Source organism: Mus caroli, unplaced genomic scaffold, assembly GCF_978045245.1.
Source record: "Mus caroli unplaced genomic scaffold, Mus_caroli_1 scaffold_17, whole genome shotgun sequence".
Classification (NCBI taxonomy): Eukaryota; Metazoa; Chordata; class Mammalia; order Rodentia; family Muridae; genus Mus; species Mus caroli.
In genome coordinates, this window is record NW_028227272.1 from 5353118 (window position 1) to 5375899 (window position 22782).

At 46.2% G+C, this 22782-nt stretch overlaps 1 non-coding gene across 1 annotated transcript; it reads right to left on the reverse strand.

Moving 5' to 3' along the window:
• Positions 1-22362: 22362 nt before the first annotated feature.
• On the reverse strand, positions 22363-22469 carry LOC115029687 (U6 spliceosomal RNA). Its single transcript, XR_003835236.1, has one exon. It is a non-coding gene; the product is annotated as a U6 spliceosomal RNA (small nuclear RNA).
• Positions 22470-22782: the final 313 nt, after the last annotated feature.

Consider the following 22782-nt stretch of genomic DNA (forward strand, 5'->3'; position numbering starts at 1 on the left):
AGAACTCACTCTGTAGACCAGGCTAGCCTCGAACTCAGAAATCCGCCTACCTCTGCCTCCCAAGTGCTGGGATTAAAGAAGTGTGCCACCACCGCCAGGCATAAATAAATCTTTAAAAAAATTTTTTTTTTCATTCCAGCCCTATCTATAGACTGGAGTACCTCTAGATTGCTCACCACTGTCCTTAGCCCCAGCACACTGTAGGGACTGCTTAATGAAGACCTAATTTAGTTCCTTGCAGCTAATGTTTACTGGTACCTGGAAGTTAGGGCTTCCAGAAATGCAGGGGCAGAAGCACAGGTGCCACGGGCTCAGGACGCCTCTCACCACAGTCCTTCCTTCTTCCTGTCAGGCCCTTCATACCCTTCAGATGTTGGGTGCAGATGCAGTTTATTTCCTGATCACTCCAGCTTCTAGTAAAAGCAGTGCTAGAAGCAGGGATAGCTCTGTTAGTAAAGAGCTTGCCTGATATGGGCTAGGAATACTCTTATGTTCCTAGAGCGCTTGTGTAATATGCACAGAGTCCTCGGTTCAATTCCCACACTGTATAAACCCCAGGTGATAACCGGAGATCGGGCATAGTGTGGTCTGGCATAGTGGCTTGTATCTGTGATGCCATCACTTGAGTGATAAAGGCTACTGTGAGACCCTGTCTGAAAAACACGAGAAATTCAGGAAAAACAATGAAGAGGAAAACGAAGACACCAAGGCCTAAAATTCCAAGCCCGGATTCGATCACTCTGGAGAACCCTGCTGGCCTGACGCCACCTGGCCCAGCTGTCCTAAGTGTACTATGTACAAAGCCCGTTTGCACAGAAGGGTATGTGGGAGAACCTTGGGCTCCTCGGAGCTCAATGCTAAGATGTCTCCAAAGCTCCTGATGAAGCTCTGCAGGGAAAGAGGGCTAGGTGCCATCCTTGGCCACTGCTAAGCTTTGTTTTATTTTTTTAAATTTATAACCTTTTCCCTGGTTCAACAACTGAGGCCTAAAGAGGCAGAACACTCAGAGATGGGAACCACTGGGAGAGGTCCATTTGTCATTAGAGCTACTAAGTGTAGGGGAGGGAAGGGCTACCCTGTCATTACACTGCGGGCAAAACACATTTTGCAAACAGGGCAGGTGCCATGACTCAGCATAAACATTGGATTGGGTTTTCTTCTACAAAACCGAAATATTTACCTACTTGGAAGCCATGTTGATACCTGGCAGATAAGGCATCAGAGTGGATATAGAATTGACCGGCCTTGTTCTTGTACCTACTCCGAAAAATTCTCTCCAGTATCCACAGAGGAAGCAGACCTAATTATGCCCAAGTTAGGAATGAGGACTTAGGCCAATGGTCAGGGTCAAGCTTTTGATGAAATCAATTTGGGAGATTTTGTTTTGCTTTTTGTTTGTTTGTTGAGACAGGGTTTCTCTTAGCAGCCTAGGCCATCCTAGAACTGCCTTGCCTCCCTGTGGGGATCAAAGGTGTGCGCCACCGTGCATGGTGAATTTGGGAGGTTTTTTTTTTTTTTTCTTGGGAGTGGGTCTTGCCAAGCCCTGGCTAAACTAAAAATCACTTTGTAGCCCAAACTGGCCTCTGCCAGCCTGGTGGGATCAGAGTGAGATAAGCCCATGAAGGACCCAACCAAACTCAAGGTTCTGGTCAGGGAAACAGGGAGCAGTTTGTAACTAAAATGATAAAGGTTAAAACACTCGTGTTCAGATGTCACGATGCTTATTGCTATAACACAAACATGAGAAATGTGCTACAAGGCAGCCTGTTCCTTAGTCCAAGCAAGGTTCATTAGCATTCCACTCAATTCTGTGTGCAAACCTAAAGCCACATGTGTCCCGGGAACTAAGAAATGGCAACCCTGGCCGGGCATAGTGGCGCACGCCTTTAATCCCAGCACTCTGGGAGGCAGAGACAGGTAGATTTCTGAGTTCGAGGCCAGCCTGGTCTACAAAGTGAGTGCCAGGACAGCCAGGGCTACACAGAGAAACCTTGTCTCGAAAAAACAAACAAACAAAACAAACAACAACAACAAAAGAAATGGCAACCCTGCTGGGCAGGGTCAACATCAACCCAGGCTACAGGTCAATTTGGGGCCCTTCTAGATTGTGGGACACCCAAGGTCAAAACAAACAGAGCCAGCAGATGGGGCAAATGAGACCCTGTCTCATATAAAATAAAAATCCAACAGGCTGCGAATCTAGTTCAGTGGCAGAGCATACACACTTCCCACAGGAGAGCCCAGATGCATCAGCAACAAACCCTAACTGAAACCTGCATAAGAAAAGCAGGCATGGTGGCACACACCTTTAGGATACCAACCCCGTCTAGGTGATAAGGTTGGGTGAACTCCTGTCTGTCACTAACATTCTTCCTTTCAGGCCGTATGGGGAAGCACACCACCAAAGGACAGAGGACTAGCCAGGTGTGGGGGCAGCTGGGTCTGTTTAGTTCCTTTTCAATTGAGTTCTCTTTACATTTTTCTGTGGTGCTACAGATAGAAGCCAGAATTTTACCCATCCTAGAGACAAGAGAGCCACCAAAAAGAGCCATCCTCAACCCTAAGAGTTTTACATTCTTAAAAGTGGCTCACAAAACAACCAAGCAAGCAAGCAAGCAAGCAAAAGCTTCCGGACAGAGAAGCCACTGAACTAAAGCTGGCAGCAATGACTGGCCAGCCCTGCCTTCTAACCCGCCCTCCACCTCCCATCCCTGTTCTGGGAAGTTAAGTGGTTGCTGTGGCTGGGGGCGGGGCATCAGAGCTGTTGGGTTTTGCTTTTATGAGTAGTGGTGAAACTAGGGCCAACTAGCTTCCCTGGAATCGTAAGCAAGCTCACCCTCCGGTTGTAACCTTGGATGACAATGGCAGGACTCACAGAGCAAGAAAAGCACTAAAACATTGTAGTGGCATGCACTTGTAATCCTAGCACTTGGGAGGCAGAGGTAAGCAGGTCTCTGAGTTCAAGGCCAGCCTGGTCAGCATCAACTCCAGGGTATGCAGGTGTTTAAACTGTCAGTTGCTATGCATTGTAATGCTAAATACTGGCCCCAAAGGCCTGGCTGGCCCCTAGGGACAAGAGAATCTGCTTGTACAAAAGTGATGTTCAGGAATCTTGCCCTTCCACCCACAAGTTATCCCCGTTGGTGAATAAAGATGCCTACAGCCAATAGCTGGGCAGAAGAGGTGGAAGTGGAGCTCTGGGTTTTGGGATCTGAGGAGAGAACACAAGGAGGAGAAAAAGGTGGAGGGATGCCACTCAGTGAGTTATTCAAACATGGCCATGAGGGCTGGCCAATTGGAATAAGAGAGGCCTAAGCGGGGCGTGGCGAGTCATATCTCTGGTTATTGGCAGGGAAGAAGACATAATAGTAAGTAGGGTAGATATCTAACCAGCTCTAATGCTTTCAAGGCTTATTATAAATAAAGGTTATGTGTCTTTTATCTGGGAACTGAATGACCAAAAGTGAGGTAAAAACCTCAACTGATTAATCCCAGCACTCGGGAGGCAGAGGCAGGCGGATTTCTGATTTGAGGCCAGCCTGGTCTACAAAGTGAGTGCCAGGACAGCCAGGGCTACACAGAGAAACCCTGTCTCGAAAAACCAAAAAAAAAAAAAAAAAAAAAAACCTCAACTGAGATGAATTATTACAATAGAAATGGCTACAGAGAAACCTTGTCTCAAAAAGAACTTAAAAATTTAATTTTGCCGGGCGTGGTGGCGCACGCCTTTAATCCCAGCACTCGGGAGGCAGAGGCAGGCGGATTTCTGAGTTCGAGGCCAGCCTGGTCTACAGAGTGAGTTCCAGGACAGCCAAGGCTACACAGAGAAACCCTGCCTCGAAAAACCAAAAAAAAAAAAAAAAATTTAATTTTATGATCATTTGCGTACATGTATGCATGTATATATGTATGCACACACACACACACACACACATATATATATATATATATATATATATATATATATATATATATGTTCGCCACCTGCTCACCATGCTGGCTTTGAGTTGCCACGTAAGCATACGGTCTGTGTGAATGCTTGCACAGGTGCAAGGAGTGTCTGATCCCTTGGAGCTAGTGTTATAAGGGCTTGTGAGCCACCTGATAGAAATACTTAGAACTAAGCCCTAAAACAGCTGCTTTCTTAGAGAGAGGTTTGCTTGTTTGCAGTGATGGGGTCAGAACCCAGGACCTAAACAAGTAGATAACCCTTTCAAAGCCTTTTATCCCAGCACCAGGAAAAACTATGGGGAAAGATGGACCTGTGTTAAAAATCACTGGCCACAGGGGTGGAGAGATGGCTCAACAGTTAAGAGTTAAGACTGCTCTTCCGGAGGTCCTGAGTTTGATTCCCAGCAACCACATGGTGGCTCACACCCATCTGTAATGGACTCTGATGCTCTTTTCCAGTGTGTCTGAAGACAGTGACAGTGTACTCATATACATAAATAAATAAATCTTAAAAAAAAAAAAACAAAAAACAAAAGGTCCCTGGCTACTCTTCCAGAATACCTAGATTGGATTCCCCCCACCCCTGTAATACCCCAACACCAAGGACTCTGCATGCGAATGGTGCATCTATACATATCAAATAAGCAAATCAATCTTCTAAAACCACAACAGAGGCCTGGTGATGCCCCGAGCTCTAGGTGATCTCTAGGTGCCTTCATTAAATTCTCTGTATGAGAAAGAGAACTCCCCCAAAGGAAGATGCACTGGACATGCACGGACTATTTCTCTGAATAAAAATAAAGTATTTTCTTTTTAATGTAAATCTTCATTTTCTTTTTTTTTTTTTTTTTTTTGTTTTTTGTTTTGTTGTTGTTGTTGTTGTTTTTTGAGACAGGGTTTCTCTGTGTAGACTTAGTTGTCCTGGAACTCACTCTGTAGACCAGGCTGGCCTCAAACTCAGAAATCCGCCTGCCTCTGCCTCCCAAGTGCTGGGATCAAAGGCGTGCGCCACCATGCCCGGCTAAATCTTCATTTTCTGACATGTATTTAGTGTGTTTATGTGTATGCATGCAGGTACAGTGGTGTGAATGCATCGGTCAGAGCACAGTTTTACAGTCTCCTTCCATGGCAGTCGGTCCCAGGGATCAAACTCAGACAGTTTAGGCTTAGGGTACAGCTCTGAGGACACCACCACCCCCACTGTGCCCAAGGCTCTGGGTTGGAACACTAAGACCACAAAAGATAAATTTTAAGTATTTAACTTAAAATGTGTGCATGTTTAGAACATACAAAACCAAACCAAAACAAAACAAACAACAACAACAACAACAAAAACCCTTGAGTTTTTGGAGCAACAAAAGAGCAATGGGAATTTAGCTTTTTAGTTGAGTTCAAGTGCTGACTAAGGAATGAACCTAGAATCTTTCTCATGCTAAACAAGCACTCCACCTATGAGCTACTCTCCCAGGTGGTTTCAAAGTGGGGGCACAACAGGGTTTAGACATTTAAACTCCTTGGTTGCTGGGTGGAGGTTTTGCCCTGGAAGCAGAAAGCAGACTTTTGCAGCTAAGAAGGAAGGTGTGAATGGAGAGGCCAGAGGAAGCTTGGTGCAACTCCACCGGGAAAATCAGCATTCTGAGGGCTAAGGCAGGACCACTACAAGCTGAAGGCCAGCCTCCAGCTCTATAGTGAGCATTTGTCTCAACCTGAGAGAGGAGTCATACAGACTAATATGGAAATCACTTGGTCATGCATAAGGGGATCACCTGACTCCCCCAAATGGCTGATACCCTATGTCCCTTTAGTTCTCCAAGTTTTGGGTTTTTTTTTTTTTTTAAAGATCTATTTATTGTTATATGTAAGTACACTGTAGCTGTCTTCAGACACACCAGAAGAGGGCATCAGATCTCATTACGGATAGACAGTTGTGAGCCACCATGTGGTTGTCTGGATTTGAACTCAGGACCTCCGGAAGAGCAGTCAGTGCTCTTAACCACTGAGCCATTTCTCCAGCCCCCTCTCTAAATTTTTGTCACCTATAAAGTTTGCTCTCATTCGGCAGTGGTGGTGCACGCCTTTACTCTCAGCACTTGGGAGGCAGAGGCAGGCAGATCTCTGAGTTCAAGGCCAGCCTGGTCTACAGAGAGAGTTCCAGGACAGCCAGGGCTACACAGAGGAACCCTGTGTGTGGGGTGAGGGTGAGAGGTTGCTCTCATGAACTGTGCAATCAAATTTAAAAGTGGGTGGGGTTGTAATACCCCAACCCTAAAGGCCCTGCATGCATGCAGCATGGACATACATGCAAGTAAAACATCCACTGTATAAAATAAACATAAATATAAATAAAAAACAATCTTTTAAAACAACAACAGGGGCCTTAAGGTAGAATTCAGAGATCCACCTCCGAGATTATGCTACCTTAGCCTGGGGCCAGGGGCTTAGCTCAGTGGTATAAAGCTTGCCTAGCAGGAGCAAGATCCTAGCTGGTTTCCATCCTCTGCACCAAAAGGATGAAACAAGAGAGCATTAAAGTTAGCAAAAAGTCTGATATATGTCTGTGATCCCAGTACTCAGAAGGCAGGAAGACCAGTCTTGGCCACACAGTAAGACCATGGTATCCCTGCAGTACAGCATCTGCCTAGCACATGATAAGACAAAGTGAAAGATCACACAGAAATACAGGACTGAAATCGCACGAGCCACTCAGGATAGGCAAGTCCATATCGATCAGTGGCTGCTGCTAGAGCGGGGAGAAGGGTGTGAGCAGTGTGTGTGCTGTCTCCTGGGAAGGGGGAAAATGTTCTAAGGCTGGTGAAATGGCTCAGCACTCACCTCACAAGCCTCCAACTATGGAAAAGGGGGAGGAGAGAACAAACTCCACACAGTTGTCCTTTGACCTCCACATATATATCATGGCATTTTATTGGCCAGGCATAGTGGCACATACTTTTTTTAAGTTTATTTATTTATGTATGAGTGCTCTATCTGCATGTACACCTGAGTGAGGGTTTGGCCCAGGGAAAGGCACTATTAGGAGGTGTGGCCTTGCTGGGGGAAGTGTCACTTCGGGTGTGGGCTTTAAGACCCTTATCTTAGCTCCCTGAAAGTCAGTCTTCTCCTAGCTGCATTTGGAACAAGAGATAGGACTCTTAGCTCCTCCTGCACCATGGATGCTGCCATGCCTCCCACCATGATGATAATGGACTCAACCTCTGAACCTGTAATCCAGCCCCAATTCAATGTTGTACTTTATAAGACTTGTCTTGGTTATGGTGTCTGCTCACAGCAGTAAAACCCTAACTAAGACAACCTGCATACCAGAAGAGGGCATCAGACCACGTTATAGGTGGTTATGAGGTTATAGATGTGGTTGCTGGGAACTGAACTCTGGGAGCTCTGGAAGAGCAGACAGTGCTCTTAACCCCTGAGCCATCTCTCCAGCCTGCAATAATTTTTTTTTAAAGAAATGTTCTAGAAGGGCCTAGGGATGATTCTCGGTGGTAGAACACTTGTGTAGCATGCCCTGACTTCCATTCTGAGCACCATAGTTTCAGAACTAGATAGTATCAGAAGCTGCATACTGTTGTGAAGCCAGAGGAAACCATCTGTCTCCTGAATGCTAACATCCGCCATCCCAGAAGGTTCCTGTGGTGTGCTAGGGTGGTGATGGTAAGGGCCAGCTGACCTGAGGATGGTACTGCGCCTGGCTGCTGGGTATATGTCGCTGACTTCAATCCTGAAGACCCACATGATAAAAGGAGAGAGCCAACTCCTGCAAAGTTATCTTCTGATGTCCCAGAACATGTACACATTTACATGCACATACATACACACAATAAATAAATGTGATTTGAAAGTAAATTTTTTAAAATTAATAGGAGAAAATATACATATGAATTAATGAGTTAACATGAGCAAAGCCTGCTTTCCCCTCCCTGTTGATGTATTAATCATCTGCACAAAGTACAAATGGGTTGTTTGGTGGAGGCTGGGCATGGAGCTCAGTGGTAGAGCATTTTCTTAGTGTAGTCATGCCTAAGGCTCTGAATTTGAACCCAGCAATTAAAAAATGTAAAGAAAAGCTGTATTCTACATAATGTCCTGGATGTACCCATCTGGTGGTACATGCCTTTAGTCCCAGGCACTTGGAAGGCAAAGGCAGCACTTGAGAGGCTAACCTGGTCTACATAAAAAGTTCCAGGCCAGCTAGGGTTATGTAGCCAGACTCTTCAGACTCTTTCTGAAACCTGAAGTAGGGCCAGGTGTGGTGGTGCACACCTTTGATCTCAGCACTCAAGAGGCAGAGTTCCAGGTCAGTCAGGACCAGAGAAACCCTGTAATGGGGGTGGAGCTGGGGAGTGGAGGTAAGCAGGAATAAGCGAGAGAGAGAGAGAGAGAGAGAGAGAGAGAGAGAGAGAGAGAGAGAGAGAGAGAGAGAGAGAGAGAGAAGGTGATGTGTGCAACAGATACAAGGAAGAGTCCACTTCTTCAGTGAATTCCTTTGGTCTTGAATCGAGCTTTTCCCACTTCAGATTCCCCAGGCCATCATACACATTTACACTACTTCAGTCCCAGAAATCTGAGTTTCAGCAATGAGTCAGATCCTCTCCCTCAAGTCCCCTCTGTCACCAGGGCCAGCATGCTTGCCTCAGTGACTCCAACATATATGAGCTTTCCTTCTTTAACATCCTTTTATTTTTTTTAATTTTTGGTTTTTTTCAGGGAAGTTTCTCTGTGTAGCCCTGACTATCCTAACTTGCTCTGTAGACCAGGTTGGCCTGTGTGCCACCACCACCCAACCCCATATTGGATTTTTAAAAACAGGATCACAGGCTGGCTTTGAGCACACAGCAATTCTCTCGATCTCAACATATTAATATTAAGATGTAAACAAAAAGTCTAAAAAAAAAAAAAAAGTCTAGCCAGTTATGGTAGCTTGTGCCTGCAATCCAGGTATAAGGAAGAATGAGGCAGGAGGATTACTGTGAGTTAGAGGCTTACCTGAGTGACATAGTGAGTGTTCCAGGCCAACCTGACTTAAACTGTGGAGACAATGTTTATTTTGTTCTATTCTGTGTAGCCCAGGCTGCCCTGGAACTTGATCTGTAGGCCAGGCTGGCCTCAAACTCATTGGCCTGCTTCTGCCTCCCAAGAGCTGGGATTCAAGGCTGGAGAGAGTTTCTAAATAAAGGAATCAATTTGGATGGACCTCAGCCTGACATATACAAGTCCCAGACTTGATAGAACTACACAGACATAAATGCCGACTCCTCAGAATGTCTCCCCAATCAGAACAGAGCCCCATAGTTAGGAAGGGCCTCCTCTGTATCCACAGGAAAAGACAAACATTGTCTCAAGGGAAACAGCAGATTCATTTGTAAATTTCTGTAACTCTTCCTGCTGCTACCCAGCCCTCTTCCTCCAAACCAGTCTGGCCTAGGTATATACAAAGGATAAGAGCAAAGTCTGTGCAGACATCTCTAACCTGAGGAACTCTGGGCACATGTCAGTAAGCAGGGCAGGAAACCAAAGACCTCTACATCTGCCACCCACCAGCTTTGCCAAAATTCATTCAAAAAGGGTTGAAATGAAGCCTGAGAGAGGACAGGCTCCCAGAAACCTGGAGGAGGCCACACACAGACTGTGGCTATGGTTTCGCATTTGTCTGTTCTTCTGAGACTGATTATCAGCACTAAACTAAGCCCCAGGATGGCCATGAACTTGCTGTGGCGAACATGGCAGGGGGCCTCAGCTTGGAGATCGACTGTCTCCACCGCCTGTCTCCCCGGGGATTAAGGCTATATGCTCACACCTGCCTTTCTTGCTTCCAGATAACCCAGGCTAGCTTCAATTCTATCTCGGCTTCCCTAAGGGACCAATTCTGTCTCATTTGCTTGTTTGGTTTTGAAACAGGATCTCACTCTGTAGCCACAGATGGCCTTGGGCTCACAATAGACCAGGCTGGCCTTGAACTCAGAGATCTCCCAGTCTCTCTGCCTGAGTGTGGGAGTTAAAGGCCTGTGTCACTATGCCTGGCCCGTAAGTCCAGCTTTTAATGTTAATTTAACTCATTTCATTTGGTGCAGTCCTTGGACATAAAAGACATTTACCTGAAGCCCATGTGTGATGGTTTGTATATTCTTGGACCAGGGAGTGGCACCATTTGGAGGTTGGCCTTGTTGGAATAGGTATGACCTGGTTGGAATGGGTGTGTCACTGTGGGTATAAGATCCTCACCCTAGTTGCCTGGAAGTCCGTCTTCCACTAGCAGCCTTTAGATGAAGACATAGAACTCTCAGCTCTGCCTGAGCCATGCCTGCCTGGATACTGCCATGCTCCCACCTTGATGATAATGGACTGAACCTCTGAACCTGTAAGCCAGCCCCAATTAAATGTTGTTTTTTATAAGACTTGCCTTGGTCATGGTGTCTGTTCACAGCAGTAAAAGCCTATCTAAGACACCAGTTATGAAGATATTGCTAAAAAACAACAGCTCCTTCAAACAGCATTCAATAAAGCCCTCTGTTTCTACCTGGAAAAGACTCAGGTTATACAAAGACCACAGAGGAAACCAGTGTGAGGCTTGAGGCCAGTCTGAGATATACACTGAGTTCCAAGCCAGAGCTGCAGAACAAGGAAACCAGATCTCATAGGAGCAAAAAAAAAAAAAAAAAAAAAAAAAAAAGTGCTTATGGAATATGTTGGGATTAAACACGACTCCTCTGCCTTGGATCATCAGCCCTGAGGCCTTGAACTCTTAATAAAACTGACCTCAGTGCGCCTACACTGCCGCCTACTCACTTCTGCTCTCTGCTCACTCTGCTCAAAATTCTAATCCCATTCTCAGTGGCTGAAATGACTGCTGGTCAACACTGTCCAACTCAGAGAAAGGAACAAAGTCGGAGCACAGGCTCAACTCAAATGCCTTACTTGCCAACAACTAAAACCCTCAAGAGAGAAAAAAAGTCAGAGAACTGGGTGGTGGTGCATTCCTTTGATCTCTGCCTTCAGGAGGCAGAGGCAGGTAGATCTCCATGAGTTCAAGGCCAGCCTGGTCTAGGAGGACCAGGGCTTTGGTACACAGAAACCCTATCTGGAAAAATAACGACAACTAATAATAATTATAATAATTCCTTAAGGTGGCCAATGGCAACATTTGCAAACCTTAGAAATCAGCAATAAAAATGGAGAAATAGGCTGTTTAAGAACATTCATTAGGGTCACACACACCTTTAGTTGACAGGGAGGCTCTGTCTCTAAAAAGAATATAGATGATTAATCCTGGCACTATAACCTCAGCAACTTGGGAGACAAAGACAAATGAATTGCTTAGACCTAGGAGTTCAAAACCCACCTAGGCAACACATGGTGATCCTTACCACAGAAAGAGCTCATACCTTGGTATTCGATGCCTTCATTCCAAGGACAGTTAACCAGTATAAATTTGGTTATGACGCTGGTGCTGGGGACTTCTGGAGGGGTGTACCTCAGGTACCACGGAAGCAACTCTGAGATGATATCACTTTGAGGAAAATAGATTGTATCCTGAGTCAAAATCCTCCCAGAAGGTGACTTTGGCGGTGACGTGGAGGATGCCATCAGCTCAGTTCTCTAGGGCTTCTCCAAGCTTCTCTGGTTTTCTCTTTGGGCTGGACTAGGAAAGAGGAGACAGCAGTCTCAGACTCCTACACCGCCCCCATCTCCCACCCCACCAATCCCACCAAGCTGAACTACAATCCATACTCACTTGCATAACCTCAAGACTTACTGTAGGCAAGGTCAAAAGAAAAGGCTAGACTAAACTAATTTCCTAGTCGCCACCTTTCTCAAAGTAGGGCACCAGATTCCCTTTAGTATTCCAGGCGCACTTAAGAGTGTGGCTTCCATGTCCTCAGAGGCTGCTGAGGACAGTGCTGAATTTGAGGCCAGCTTTGCCTGCAAAGTGAGATACTGCCTCAAAGAGACAGAAGAGGGCTGGAAAGATAGGCCAGCACGGAAGGCCAAGCCTGTCTGCCCAAGCTCAGTACCCACAAGCCACGTGGTAGAAGCAAACAACACCCACAAATTCCTCCAACATCCACTCACGTGTTTTGGTAGGCATCTGCACTCAAACATACACACATAGAATAAAATAAACGTTGAAAAACTAAAGCAGGACAAAAAGGTGATGGAAGATGGTGACCTGCGTCTAGAGCAGTAGGAAACGCAGGAGGCACAGAGAGCAACTCAGCAGTGCCAGCTGTGCGGGGTGGACGGAGAGCAGCAAGGCTGCTGGAGCAGAAAGCCATGGCAAGTAAAACGCTCTCCCAGACTACCTATGCTATGTTAATGACTGACTAAACAAATACATGAGTGATGAATAATAAGCACATACACGAATATGGCAAGGGTAGGAATAAGGATCACTTGGATATTGTGAAATATGAAGGGTGAGGTAGCGCATGCACACTTTTAATCCCAGCATTTAGGAGGCAGAGGCAGATGGATCTCCATGAGCTCCAAGTCAGCCTGGTCTAGATAGCAAACTTCAGGTGGTGGCGCAGGCCTTTAATCCCAACACTCCAGAGGCAGAGGCAGGTGGATTTCTGAGTTCGAGGCCAGCCTGGTCTACAGAGTGAGTTCCAGGACAGCCAGGGCTACACAGAGAAACCCTGTGGGGGAGGGGGGGGGAACAAAAAACAAACGAACAAACAAACAAAAGAACTGCAGAAAAGAGGTGTGGCAGATGGTAAACTGGTTCTAGGTTCCACTCTCAGCAGAACAAAAGATAAATAAATGTAAATTTTGTCTTGTACACTTTTAAAATGCAGATTTAGCCTTTTGTAGGTGTCTCCAGTGCTACAAGGTCAGATTAGAACCACTGGGTTTTACTGTTTTCTTTTTATAAGAGCACTCACTAGGTAATTCAGGCTGGCTTGGAACCCACAGCCTTTGCCTCATGAGTACTGCAATTAAGACTCTTACTATGGGGGTTGGAAAGATGGCTCAGTGGTTAAGACTGCTCCTGAGTTCAAATCCCAGCAACCATATGGTTATGAGATCTGATGCCCCTTTCTGGGGTGTCTGAAGACAGCTACAGTGTACTTACATAAAATAAATAAATCTTTAAAAAAAAAAAAAGACTCTTACTACAGCTGGGTAATGGTTGTGCACACATTTAAACCCAGCAGAGGTGGGAAGATCTCTGAGTTTGAGGCCAGCCTGGTCTACAGAGTGAGTTCCAAGACAGTTAGGGCTACACAGAGAAACCCTGTCTTGAAAAACAAAACAAATGTGTTCTACAGCCTGCTTCAGGATCCAGTATCCTTATTATGTTAACAAGACCTTCATACAACTAAAATAATTAATTGAATGTTTCCTGGAAAATACTAACATTTCACATACCACCATTCCACAGTTCTTTGTTTTTCTAAATTTTATTTTATTTTTATTAATATTTTGGTTGCTTTTTTAAGACAGGGTTTCACTGTGTAGTAATGGCTGTCGTGACTTTGTAGATCAGGCTGGCCTGGAACTCAGAGATCTGTCTGCCTCTGATGGGATTAAATGCATGTAGCCAAGATCACCAAAAGTGAGCTGGGAAGGATTGAGCTTATTTGACTTACACGTCCACACCATTAGTCTATCACTGAAGGGAGTCAGGACAGGAACTCCAGCAGGGGTGGAACCTGAAGGCTGGAGCTGATGCAGAAGCCTCTGCATACTGGCTTGCTCAGAATGCACCTTCTTACAGACCCTCCAGGACCCCTAGTCAGGCATGGCATCACCCACAATGTACTGAGCCCTTCTCCATCAATTACTAATTAAGAAAATGCTCTACAGACTTGCCTACAACCTGACCTTATAGAGACATTTTCTCAACCAGATTTTCTCATCTCAGAAGACAAGTTTGTGTCAAGCTGACATAAAACTAGCCAGAACATGAATGAATGAATGAATGAATGAATGATCCCACCAAGTATTGAATAGCTCAAATGCATACAGAAATGGGAGTTTGGAATCTGCAATCCAGACAGAGGCAGGTCTTAGCCTTCGATAGCTGGATGGAGATTACCGCAAAGACCTTGTAGTGGCTGGAGTTAAAGGCAATGGCTGTATGAGATGCTGGGAATGAGAGAGCTGAGGACTTAGCCCTAGACAATACACCCACTTGGAGGAACATTGTAGAAGGGAGAGTGGAAAGACTGCAAACGCAAAGGGTGAGAAATAGAAACTTCTGAGCCAAGGCAACTACAAACTCACAACAGCTTTGCAAAGAGCTGGGGCCTCCTAATGGTCAACCACGGAGGAGGAGGGGAGCAACAGGACCCTACCCCATACTGCTAATCTACAGACAGAGTCTGAGGGAGGGGAGAGGCATGCTGAGTTCACAACTAGGCTCTGAGGGTTCCCATAGACAGCCCTAATGAAACTCTGTGTAGGATAAAACCAAACCAAAACTAATAAAAGGAGGACCAGAGGTGGGAAAAGAGAAGATGAGCAGTGACCAAGATACACAGTGCACTTGTATGAAAATGTGAGCGGACATTTACTAGAAGGGAGATGGATGTTTTATAGGCATGATAAGATGTCACCAGAAAAAACTAAAAAGTGAATTTACCCCCAAACCACTGACGGTTGTGGGGACAACTGAGGGCTCTCTTTTATTACCCAGCTTCTTCAGAGTAGCACGAATATCATCAGCTATGGAAAAGAGCAGACTCCAAGATTGGGGTGGTGGTGAGATGGCTCAGCAGCCATGCCAGGTTATTATTCTTCCAGAGGACCTGGTTCAATTTCCAGCACTCACAATGGCAGCTCACAACCGTTTCTACCTCTAGTTGTAGGAGCCATGCCTTCTTGTAGCCTCCATGGGGACTGACGTAAGGTACACAGACATGCATGCAGACAAATAAGCCACATGTATTAAAGAAATTCAGGACTCACTAGACTTTATGGCACTCCTCCCACCTCCCACCCACCCCTCCTTTTTTTTTTCTGAGACAGGGTTTTTCTTTGTGTTGCCCTGGCTGCTCTGGAATTTACTCAGTAGACCAGGCTGGCCTTGAACTCAGAGATCCACCCACCTCTGCCTCCCACAGGTAAAGACCCAGCACTCAGGAGGCAGAGCAGGAGAACCTCTGTGAGTTCAAGAGTAGCCTGGCCTACATAAAGGATTTCAGGTCATCCAGAGCTACATAGAAACAAAAGATCTAGGATCAAAGTATGGCTTCTAGTGAACATCTGCTGCTTTTGCATGATAATATATTTTTTAAAAGACTTATTTATTTATTTAATGTATATGAGTGCACTGTAGCTGTACTGATGGTTGTGAGCCACCATGTGGTTGCTGGGATTTGAACTCAGGACCTTCAGAAGAGCAGTCAGTGCTTTTGCCCACTGAGCCATCTCCAACCCCATAATGATTTTTTTTTTGGGGGGGGGGCGTTGAGACAGGGTTTCTCTGTGTAGCCCTGGCTGTCCTGGAACTCACTTTGTAGACCAGGCTGGCCTCGAACTCAGAAATCCGCCTGCCTCTGCCTCCCGAGTGCTGGGATTAAAGGCGTGCACTACCACGCCTGGCATAAATAAATCTTTTAAAAAATGCTTTTATTTTTGAGGCATCACTTCATGTAGCTCAGGCTAGACTCCAATTCACTATACAACTCTAACTGGCCTGGAACTCCTGAGTCCCCAGTGTCACGCAGAGTGCTGTGATTCTAGACACACACTACCACGAGGCTTCAAATGCCTTCTCTCTCCTCTTCTCAATCCCCTTCCTCTTCCTCCTCCAGGTTTATGGGTTGAACCTAGGGTTTTATACAGGGCAAGGGGTCTACTGAGTTATTCCCCCAAAGCCCTTAAGAATATTTTTATAGGCTGGGGGATTTGGCTCAGCTGGAAGACTGCTCAAAGGCCTGAGTTCGACCCCAAGCACAGACTGGGTGTTGTGCTACACACCTATAATTCTAGTGCTTAATTTATTTTACTTTAGGTATACCTGGATGACATATGTGAACTACGTGTGCCTAGGTGCATGTGGAGGCCAGAAGGTGTCAGAAGCCCTGGAACTAGAGTTATAGGCAATTATGAGCCACCGTAAGAGTGCTGGACAGCAAACTTGTTTTTTTGAGTTTTTTTCTTTTCTGTCTGTTGTTTTTGGTTGTTGTTGTTTTTGAGACAGGATCTCTCTTATGTCAGCAGTTCTCAACCTGTGGGTTGCAACCCCTTTGGGAGTAAAGTGACCTTTCACACGGGTTGCCTAGGACCAATGGAAAACAAGGATTTTTACATTGAGATTCATAGCATGAGAAAAATTACAGTTATGAAATAGCAATAAGGGCTGGTGAGATGGCTCAGTGGGTAAGAGCACCTGACTGCTTTTCCGAAGGTCCAAAGTTCAAATCCCAGCAACCATATGGTGGCTCACAACCACCCGTAATGAGATCTGACTCCCTCTTCTGGAGTGTCTGAAGACAGCTACAGTGTACTTACATATAATAAATAAATAAATCTTAAAAAAAAAAAGAAATAGCAATAAAACAAGTTTATGGGGGGGGGTGTCACTGAAACATGAGAAACTGTTACATGAGAAAGGGTTACAGCATAGGGAAGGGTGAGAACCACTGATCTATGTAGTAGTCCTGGCTGTCCTGGAACTCACTCTTTAGAACATGCTGGCCTCGAACTCAAAGATGATCCACCAGTCTCTGCCTCCTAAGTGTGTGCCACCACACCTGATCAACTTATTTCATTTTAAATTATTTGCATGTGGGTGAGGAATCCTTGGAGGCCAGAGGCACCAGATCTTCCTGGAACTGGAGTCACAGGCAGCTATGAGGCACTAGGAACAGAACTTGGTTCGTCTGCAAGCGAGATAGGCAGTCTTTTCTTTTCTTTTCTTTTTTTTTTTTTTTTTTTTTTTTTTTTGGTTTTTCAAGACAGGGTTTCTCTGTATAGCCCTGGCTATCCTGGAACTCACTCTGTAGACCAGGCTGGCCTCGAACTCAGAAATCCACCTGCCTCTGCCTCCCGAGTGCTGGGATTAAAGGCGTGCGCCACCACGCCCGGCAAGATAGTCATTCTTAACTGCTGAGCCTCGTCCTCTCCCACAGGTTGGTTCTTACTATCAGGCTGTTGTAAAGAAGGAGAATAGGACTGCAGATGTGGCTCAGTTGACAGAGAGTTTGCCTAGCAGCACTAAGCCCTCCATTCAGCCCCTAGTAGCACATAAACTGGGTGTGGTGGTACACACCTGTAATCTCCAGCACTCAGAAGGCAGAGACAGGAAAATCAGAAAGTCCAGATCTTCTCAGTTATGGAGCAAGTTTGGTGTCATTGCAGCCTGGGCTGTAAGAAACCCTGTCTCTAAATAAATAAAGTGACTGAGTACACACTGCCAAGCACACTGCATTAGTAAACAATAAACCTTTACTGCTTAGGCAATATTTTGTTAAAGATTTTTTTTATTTGTTTTATGTATGTAAGTACATTGTCACGTCTTCAGATCTGAAGAGGGCACCAGACCACATTACAGAAGGTTGTGAGCCACCATGTAGTTGCTGGGAATTGAACTCAGGGCCTCAAGAAGGGCAGTCAGTGCTCTTAACCACAGAGCCATCTCTCTAGCCCTCCTGAGGCAATTTTTTAAAATAAATTGAAGTGGGACTGGCGATGGCTTAGCAGTTAAGAGGGTGCATTTCTCTTACAGAGCACCCACATCAGAAGGCCTACAACTTCCTGGGAGTCCAGCTCCAGAGCATCTGACACACGTGGCCTGCTCAGGCCACCCCAGTGCCCCCCCCCCCCCCACACACACACACAGGGAAACTCTCTTGAGGGTGAGAACAACCTGGTCTTAGCCGGGCGTGGTGGCGCACGCCTTTAATCCCAGCACTCGGGAGGCAGAGGCAGGCGGATTTCTGAGTTCGAGGCCAGCCTGGTCTACAAAGTGAGTTCCAGGACAGCCAGGGCTATACAGAGAAACCCTGTCTCGAAAAAACCAAAAAAAAAAAAAAAAAAAAAAAAAAAAAAAAAAAAAAAAAACCTGGTCTGTATAACAAGTTCCAGTCCAGCCAGGGCTGAGGAAGGAGACTATCTCAAAATTAAAGATAAAAGAAAGCAACTGAACAAGCAGACAAAGACCCCCAAACAAAAAGGTGAGCTGATCTCAGCTTTATGATCTAAGCAATGCCTCCCCTTGAGTCTCTCAGGCCTTCCCTCCTCCCGTTCCTTCATACCTCTGTCTCCCACATTATCTTTAAACTGAGCCTTGAAGTCAGGCTAAGAGGGAGGGAAGGATCAGAGGCCTGGAGGCCAGGGAGGGTAGAGGCCATCAAGGGCTCAGCTCTGCTGCAGTTGTGACTAGCATGCACAAGACACTGGTTCCATTCCCAGACCCGACAAACAAACAAACAAACAAACAAACAGAAAGCACTACAGATAGACAGACCTAGAAGGGATGCTGGCTGCATCTTTGACAACTACAATGGGCCCCTAGGTGAGTGTGACTCCATCTTCACCGTCTGAGTGGGAGTGGATTAGTTGACATTATATACTGTGGTAACAAACCATCAATCACACTTGCAGGGTACTGTCCACCACAGTGGGGAGGCCACTACAGCCTGAGTGTAAGGGAGTTTGGTCACTTCTCATTCAGACATAAAGCAGATATGAGATATGAACGGTGGGAATCCCTGGGAAGTTTGCCCTCGTACAGTTGCTCAGTCACGCCTTGGTAGGTTCCATTAACCTCTCCTCTTCCCAGCCGCCCAATGGTGTTGTTCCTAGACCATTCCGAGAAATCATAAAGACTGCATTCATTCATTGATGCATTCATTCATTCATTCATTCATAGATATGGTCTCCTGTAGCCCAGACTGGCCTCCAACTCACTACATGAGAAAGGCTGTGAACTACTTCTACTACTTCTTCTTCTTCTTCTCCCTTCTCCTCCTCCTCCTTCTTCCTTCTTCTTCTTTTCTTTTGGAGACAGGGTTTCTCTGTGTAGCCCTGGCTGTCCTGAAACTCACTCGGTAGACCAGGCTGGCCTCGAACTCAGAAACCCTCCCAAGTACTAGGATTAAAGGTGTGCACCACCACTGCCCAGCAGCTTGAACTTCTGAAGCTTCTGCATCTACATGTGCCACTAGGCCCAGCTTATTTAATGCTAGGAATGGAAGGCAGGGCTTCATGTGTGCTAGGCAACAGTATTTTCCAACTGAATGCCCTCCCACCCCAACCCGCTGAGTCTTAGACAGGGTCTTGCTATACGTGTAGCCTGGGCTAGCTTTGAATCTACCACCCTCCTGAACGCTGTGAACGTTGTGGGCCACAGGGCCTGTTCTATACCCCATCCCGCTTGCTCAAGTGAGCTGCATTCCTGCTGGCAGATGCTTGAAATTAGAGGATGCCATTTCTTTCAGCAAAAGCTCCCCTAGGCTAACAGGGAGGCTCTCTTACGATTTGGGAACTGCACTCACGGGCTCCTGCTAGAGGCTCTGGGTGTCCCTGGAGGAAAGAGATGAACCAAGTATTTGGCTCCCTGTAGTTGATGGGCGAGGATAGGAGAATGTGCCACCCCCACCCCCACCAGAGCTATTCTAGGAAAGTGGCTCTGGCAGCAGGGAGCCGCTTCAACAGGGAGATGGCTCTGAGGGTGTATAAAAAAAAAAATTCCTTTCAATGAGCCCTAAAGCACCCAGTGAGCTAGTTTGACTACAAGTGAATCCGAGCTTAGTGTCAGTCTATGTGAAGGTTTCCTCAGGCTCTGTAGCATGCCTTAGAAGAGGATGGGTTAGTCTCTGTTTCAGAGCCATGACTGCAATGATACAGATTGACCAGCGTGTGCAGTGTACCTCAGCACTCCGGAATTTTTTTTTTTTTCGAGACAGGGTTTCTCTGTATAGCCCTGGCTGTCCTGGAACTCACTTTGTAGACCAGGCTGGCCTCGAACTCAGAAATCCGCCTGCCTCTGCCTCCCGAGTGCTGGGATTAAAGGCATGCGCCACCACACCTGGCTCGAGCACTCTGGAATCTGATGTAGGATCCTGCAAAGCTTAAGGATAGCCTGGTCTACATTGCAAAAGCCAGGCCAGCAAAAATTACCTGACAAGATTCTGCCTCAGGAAAAAACAAAAAAAGAAAGTGAGGAGGGAGGGAGAGTGGGAGAAGGATGTGAGAGGCTGGCAGTGCTTGTCTAACAAGTGAGAGGCTTTGGCTTTGATGCCTGCACCACATAAACAGGTTCTAGACCAGCCTGGGCTTTGTCTCAAAAGGAAAGACCAAGAGAGGATCTCTGCTCGCAAGCTTCCCCACCTCCCTTTGCAGATCCCTCCATTTGGAACATCCTGTTACCTGTTTGTGTGGCAGGCTTATTTCTGGATGTAACTTCAGGTCAAGTTCAACTCTGACACCTGAGTGTACTGGACCAGCTCCTCTCTGTCAACGATCTGTCCGCTGCAAACGCTTCCGGTTATCCCCGCTCTAGCCCAGTTAATTGCACCAAGGGGAAAACCAGTCCTCTGGGAACTCTCTGGTTCCCGCTGTGGAAACCAATTTAGCTGTAACAGGATTGGTTCAGCCTATCAGCATCAGAGCAGCTTGATAACAGATGCAAAGGACCACGGTAATACTCCCAGGCCTGGCTGGTTGAAGCCTCTTGATAGCCCACCAGCTCCATGCAGGAGCACCTGGGATCCTCTTCGGGCATCTACTCCACAAAGGCTCACTGTGTAACCCGCCTCACTTTGTTGGTGCTTGCTATATAGATCACGCTGGCCTTGAACTCGTGTCTCTCCTTTGCACCAAGGTTCCACTCTGTTTTATTTTCCTTTTTTAAAAATTTATTTTTATTTTATTTTATTTTTTGTGTACAAGCATTTCAATTTTTACCTATTAGCATTTTTATTTTATCTGCATGCATTTTACATGTGCCACATACGTGCCAGACAAGAAGAGTGACGGGTCCCCTGGAACTGTGTGTCCTCTGGAAGAGCAGGGCGTGTTCTTAGCGACTGAGATATGAGATAGTTCTCTAGCCTCACAGTTCCCTCCACCACACTCCTCAACGGACACTAAACTTTTTGTTTTGAGACATGTAGCCCTGGCTGACCTCAAACTTTCAGAGCTCTGCCTGCCCCTGCTTCTTGAGCACCACCAGGACAGCCTTACATTTGTTTCTTTCTGTGTGTGACTGTGGGGTGCTGGTTCCACAGCCCGGGGAAGGTGAATGTTAACCTGTGGACCTTAGGGACTGAACTCAAGTCCCAGGCAACTGCCCTCATCTGCTGAGCTAGCTCCTTACCTCCCCACTGATCCAGGGCCAGGGAAGGGAGATGGCTCGGTGGTTAAGAGCCCATGAGCACACAATTTCAGTTCCTAGCACCTAAGATGGGTTACTCATAACCAGCTGTGACTCAGGATCTTCAGACACTTTGTACACACATGCAGATACTGCCCCCAATACACATAAATTATTAAAAACAATAAAAGCAAATTCAAAATGTGAAGAGTGACTCCAGCATTTGAGACAGGCATGGTTGGGCTGGCAAGATGGCTCAGCGGGTAAGAGCACTGACTGCTCTTCTAAAGGTCCGGAGTTCAAATCTCAGCAACCTCATGGTGGCTCACAACTCTCCGAAATGAGATCTGACACCCTCTTCTGGAGTGTCTGAAGGCAGCTACAGTGTACTTACATATAATAAATAAGTAAATCTTTAAAAGAAGAGAGAGAGAGAGAGAGAGAGAGAGAGAGGCATGGTGGTACATGCCTTTAATACCAGCAGGGACCGGGGGATGTCTACACAGTGAGACTCTGTCTTAAATGAGGGTTACATCCCCTCCTGTAATTTTCTCAGAGATCAAGCTTAAACTAATCAGTTTTAGGCATTATGGAGTGGTGGCCAATCAGTTATATTTAAAGAAGGGATTTCGTCCCACCGGCAAGGACAACTAGTATTCACCCAGTATGAGCAGAGACAGAGGGAATCAATTCCCCTGGAGGACGGGCAACCAGGAAGAAGTCTCAGGCCCTAAGAGAAAACTTCCAGACATACTGGTGCTGACCTTTCACCCCAGGATTTAGGAGGCAGAGGCAGGTGAGCTTGAAGCCAACTTGATCTACATAATGAGTTCTGGACTAGCCAAGGCCTGTCTCAAACCAAACCAACCAACTAATCTTACTACCAAGAACTAAAACAAAGACTCAATAATAGTGACAGAAACAAACAAAGAGCCTTGGCTGGAGCCACAGAGACAGGCTGGGGTCGGTCTCTCGGTCTCCCTCCCTCCTTCCCTCCCCTCCTTCTCTCTTTCTTTCTCTTTCTTTCTTTCTTTCTTTCTTTCAAGACTGGGTCTTAACTCAGTATTGGAGGCTAACCTGGAACCCCTACCCCAGCCTCCTGAGTGCTGAGGCAAACAGTGCAGACCAGTACATCTAGTACACCCAGCTTGAGATGATTTTTCATCCTTGCGCAGGGGTCATGCTAATCTTCTCTATATCGTTCCAATTTCAGTATATGTGCTGCCAAAGCGAGCACGAGATGATTTTTCTTAGCTTGTGTTCAGAGCCTAGTTCTGTTTCCTATGGCTCCAAACATTCAGGTGACATGTGTGTCAACTCACCCTGGAGAAGACTGACTCCAGGAACTTACGTAAGCTCCGTGAATCAGCAAGCAAGGAAGTGGCTGAGCTGAGTCTGTTTGGCTTCTATGCTAATGTTCTTCTTAATCCCAGCAGCTGGAGGATCCAGCTCACCACCTCTTCTGGAAAGTGAATACTCACTCGGCTAATAATAACGACGACTGCAATAATGATAATAATGGCTGCAGCAGGTCTGATGTGTCAGGCATC